The following is a 6,287-nucleotide window of genomic DNA, read 5'->3' on the forward strand; positions in this document are numbered from 1 at the left end:
GCGGAGAATACTACTATAACTTAATCTATTATCTCTACTATATTAAGAAGTAAGAGAAGAAACTATAACAGGTAAATACGGAGAATACTACGGAGAAATCAAGCGGCAATAAGGCTATCATCGTCAAGAATACGGCTCAGCTCTTTAAAATCCCACGTTATATACTCTTTACGATTTCACATTAAATTATTACTTAGTAAGCGGAGAATACTACTATAACTTAATTATTTCACATTAAATTATTACTTAGTAAGCGGAGAACATTACTATAACTTAGTCTATTATCCCCACTATATTAAGGAGTAAGAGAAGGAACTATAATAGGCAAATGCGGAGAATACTACGGAGAAACCAAGCGGCAATAAGGCTACCATCGTCAAGAACACGGCTTAGCTCTTCAAGATCCCACGTTATATTAGTTATTTACTTAGTTAGTTACTTAGCTAGTTACTTAGTCTAATACTCTATAAGAGAAGAAGTAAGAGAAGGAACTATAATAGATAAATACGAAGAATATTACGAAGAAATCAAGCGGTAATAAGACTACTATCGTTAAAAATACAGCTTAGCTCTTTAAGATCCCACGTTATATACTCTCTATCGTTTTATATTAAATTATTACTTAGTAAGCGAAGAATATTACTATAACTTAATCTGCGATTATAATTAATTAAGCCTCTATAAAAGAAATATCGAATAATATATATTTAAACGAATTAAAATTATTCGATATCTTGCTCTAATAGCTATTGACCGGAAAGATATAATATGATATAGGATATTAATCTGCCATATTATACTCTAATATAATATAAGTTATTAAGATTTATATAATCCTATATCTAGTATAATATAAGATCTTAGCGGAATATTCCACGGTATAATATATCTGTAATATTATACTATGAAATAATATATATATAAGATATTTTAATTGGGATTTCTATATTTAGAAGTAAATATTCTAATTATTATTCTAATTAATAATTACGCTAAATCAATAAGATATAAAATTAAATGCGATTATATTTTATTACTCTATATATATAAAAGAAAGCGAGTTATATCTACTAGTAATAAGAAAAGCTTATCTTCTTCTAATATTAGTTACGCGAAATCCGCCGGCACTTCGTAATTAAAATTATCGACGATAATTTTATATATCTATTATATATTTTCGATATCGCTATTTAATATAAAATTATACGTATTATAATTATAACCTTTTTATTAAATCGCTAATTTAGGAAAGTTAATATATTTCTTAATATTCTCTTAAAAGTATTATAGCTTAATATAATAAGCTATATTTCTCTAAGCTATCTTTTCGCGATATATAAAAAAAAGATTAGATATAGAAAGTATATAAAAGTATATTTAATGATTCTAGAATAGATTAATAATATTTATAATAATAATTAAAATTAAGAATTAGATATATTTAAATAAGAGATAGTTTTATATTATTTATATAATAGCGATAATAATAATTAAGATTAGAATATTAATTTAGATAGCGTAACTTTCGTAGTAAACTTTTTATTACTATATATTAGATTAATTATATATAAATAAAAATTTATAATTTTATCTTTTAAACGTAATCGCGTTTAATATTTTAAAATTTTTATAATAGCTCGATATTTATTAGCTAGCGCGTTAATATTATTATATCTAAGCTACGATAATACTTATTATTAAATTCTATATCACGCTCTTAAATAGCTTAAAAGATAAGATTTACTTAATTATTAGCGCGTATAATAAGATTATTCTTAATACTTATATCTTATTCAGCTTCGATATTATTTATTTCCTTTTAATCCGAGTTTTTATCTTTATCTATATATACGATAATTTACGCGATAAGCGAAACTCTAGACTTCTTCGTAATTACGCTCGCGTATTTTCTTTATATAATATTATTAAAATATAAGTTTATTAGAATAATAATTAGAATTAAAAATTACTTATTATTTATCTATTATATCTTATCTAATCTACTTAAAAGCTTACTTCTATTATAATAACGATATATTAATATATTTAATTTTACGCTTTTTAATAATTATAATATAGTTAATAATTAAGATATCGACTTTTTTTACTTTTTTAACTAATTTCTTCTTAAACGTAAATATATTTATTCGCTATCGCGATTTCTTAATATTTTTATTTTAATTAAGCTTATCCTTCGCTTTTCGTTTTAATTAAGAATTTAATCGCCGTCTAATTAATCTATATTAAGACTTTTTAATATCGCTATTATTATTAATATTTATTATTTATTATAATAAATTATTAGATTTAATCTTTTTTACTTTAATTATTATAAAAAGATAAATTAATAGATATATATAAAAGAATTAAAGGGCTTATACGGATATCTGCGAATACTAAGCTATTCTTAATTTTAATTAAAGCTCGTTTTATTAAAAAGTGCGTTAATTCTAGCAAGTATCGATATTAGAAATAAAGAGAATATATATTATACGCTATTATAAGTGTGTTATTATAGAGTTTAATTTAAAGAATAATTATTTCTATAAAGATAGTAAGACTTAAAAATAAAAAAGTAAAAATAAAATATACGAAAATTTTAATAAGTTATAGTAGTTTAGCGCTAGTTAAATTAGATAAAAATAATTACTTACTAGCTCGCTCTTTTAAATCTTTTATTTTTTAATCTATATAAATTATAATAATAACTATAATTATTATAAAAATAGCTAAGATTATATTAGATAATAGCGCTTAATAAGCGTAATTTATTTAAGCTTAAATCTTTAAAATTAAAGAGAAAGCGCTTTATTAATAGCTAATTTAAGCTAGATAATTTAAAGTAATCTAAAAATTTAGTATACGCGATAGATATCTAAGCTTTTCTTTCCTTCTTCTTCTTTTTTAAGACTTTCTTTTTTATATTAAATCTTCTTATTATTAAACTATCTTCTTTATATATTAGATTTCTATTTAAGTAATTTAATATTATTATAGTAATATTAAAAGTATAATATAGTCGTTAAATTATATATTTATTCTTTATTTTTTAATAACTTTAAGCTAATATATAGATAGATTATATAAAGAGCTTAACTTATATATATTTAATTTATCGTTAATAGATCTTTAAAAAAGTTAATATTATTTTAGAGTACTAGATATAGCGTTAAAATAAAGTCTTTATTAGATATTATCGTCGCTTTAATCGCTATCGCCGCCGCTTTAATAAATATCGCCTTTATTTTAATAGTATTAAGGCGTCGATAGAAATTAGATAATATATTCTTTTAATTATTATTATATTTATTATATATAATTAACGCGAGCTATAGCTTAAGCTTTACGCGAGATTTATTATTATTAAAAATTAACTAATTTTATAATCTTAAAACTTTTCTTTTAATACTTAATTTATTAAATTATATTTAATTAAAATCTATTAAAACGCTATTATATTTAAAGATTTACTTTTAAAGCATTATATAAGATAATAGAAGTCTTTCTAATTCGTTAGTTTAAGAGTAAATCTTTTATTACTATACTTTATAATTAACTCTAATAATCTCTATTTAAATAGATATTTATCTTTATATAATATATAAAAAGCGAGTTATATTATAGAAAAAGAATCTAAATCTCATAATTATCTTAGCTAAGTCGTTTAAATTAAAGATAAAAATATATTTATCTTTAGCTATTAAATTAATTAATTATTATAAATATAATTATAAGATATAATTATATATTATTAATTATCTTAATAATTATAAAAAGCGTAAGAGAAATAAAATTATATAATTAAGTATTTATAAACTTTCCTCTTTTAAGTATTTATTTTAATTTAGAGTTTAATCGCTATCTAATTAAAAAAAGGGTGAGATATAAAAAATATATAAAAGTATATTTAATAATTCTAGAATGGATTAATAATACCTATAATAATAATTAGAATTAAGAATTAAATATATTTAAATAAGAGATAGTTTTATATTACTCGTATAATAGTAAGAGTAGTAATTAAGATTAAAGTATTAATTTAGATAGCGTAGCTTTCGTAATAGACTTTTTATTATTATATATTAAATTAATTATATATTAATAAAGATTTATAATTTTATTTTTTAAATATAATCGCGTTTAATATTTTAAGATTTCTATAATAGCTCGATATTAATTAGTTAGTATATTAATATTATTATATTTAAATTATAATAAAGCTTATTATTAAATTTTATATCGCGCTTTTAAATAGCTTAAAAGATAAAGTTTATTTAATTATTAATATATATAATAGAATTATTCTTAATACTTATATCTTATTTAGCTTCGATATTATTTATACTCTTATAATCTAAGCTTTTATCTTTATCTATATATATAATAATTCGCGCGAAAAGTAAAACTCTAAACTTTTTTTAAATTATACTCGCGTATTTTTTTTATATAATACTATTAAAATATAAATCTACTTATTAAAATTATAATTAGATTTAGAAATTACTTATCGCTTATTTATTATATTTTATCTAATCTATTTAAGAGCTTACTACTTACTTCTATTTTCTTATTAAATCTATTAATTAAATTAAAGTTTATATCTTATTTTTATATAAATATCTAATCGCGTATTAAATAATATCTTATTATTTAAAACTTTTAAATATAATCTAGCTGAGAAAAGAATCTATTATATAAAAAATTATAAATCGCGATATATATTTTCGTAGTAATAGAGAATTCTAATTATCTTTATAATTATCGTTATTTAAAGATAATTATAATAGCGAAAAATATTTATATTCTTATTTTTAATCTAGAATTAGAATTATATAACTAGCTTATTAAGATTTTAGATTTAAATAATTTATATCTTTATAAAAGCGCTTAAATCGCTTAAGTATATTAGTAATATTCTTATATATTAATTTAATACTAATAAGCTTAAAAGCCTCTTATATCTCTTCGCTCGCCTTATTAAATATAAATTTATATTTTATTATATTATAATTTTTAGATTACTATCTAGCCGATTCTAATAGCGATATTTATTCTTTTTTATTCTTAAGCGCTTATACTATATAATTTCTAAAAACTATATATTTTATTCTAATAAAAAATATATATAAGAGAAGAAGATAGTAAACTTTCTTAAACTTTATAATCTAAGATTTCTTATAAGTAAGTTTAATATAAGTAAGATTAGTATATAAATAACGAGTTTATTTAAATATAAATTAGAATATTAAAATTAAAATTAATATAGAGAAAAACTTATATTAGTAAATATTATTTTAGCGATTCTTTTTTAAGAAAATTTTTATAAATTATATAAGACTCCTACGTAATAAGAATAGATATTCTTTTAAGAGTTTATTATATCTTCGAAAATTCCTAGATATTTAATCTTCTTTCTAATAGATTTAATTATAATTTATTATACTCGTTATTATAGTAAAAAGATATCGATAAATATTTAATCTCTTTATACTTATATCTTATTTATTAACGTTATTTAAAAATCTATATTCTCTAAAAAAAGTTAAGAGTTTTTAAATCGCTTAATTTTTTAATTAATAATATTTAATTATATATCGATAATTATATCTTTATCTTCTTTCTTTATATCGAGCTACTTATTACGCTCTATATTAATATTCTTAATAAAATCTAGAATTAAAACTATATCTAGCGGATCTAATCGTTTATAAAATTTATTATCTTCGATATAATATATAAAATATTACGCGTAAATATTAGCTATAATATTAGAAAGATATTAGAATAATTATAATAATAATTAGAATTTATAGTAAGTATATTAGTTATATATAATATATTCGATAATTCTCTTTTTTATTTTCTTCTTTTTCTTAGAAATAACTATTTAATATTTTAAGAAAGCTAGAAATCTTTTCTTAACTATTTATTTCGCTATCGTATTCATATTATTTTATTTTCTTAAGATTACTTTTAATAATTTATATATATTTAGACTTACTAAATACTAGCGCGACTTTACTATATTCTTATTTCTAAAATATTTATTTATTATTTTTTATATCTTACTATTATTTAAGCTCTTAAAATATTCTTATTTTTTTAGAGATAATATAATAGGGTAAATTAAAGTTATTATCTTTATTAATAATATTAACTTTTATAATATTAAGAAATAATAGAAAGTACGTAAATTTACTTATTTAATTAAATTCTTATTTAAAATAATTATAACGATAAAGTAATAGTATATTATAAGATATTAAAAAATATATTATAAAGAGTAT

Source organism: Letharia columbiana (genome assembly GCF_014066305.1).
Source record: "Letharia columbiana isolate WasteWater2 chromosome Unknown Sc0000051_s0, whole genome shotgun sequence".
NCBI lineage: Eukaryota > Fungi > Ascomycota > Lecanoromycetes > Lecanorales > Parmeliaceae > Letharia > Letharia columbiana.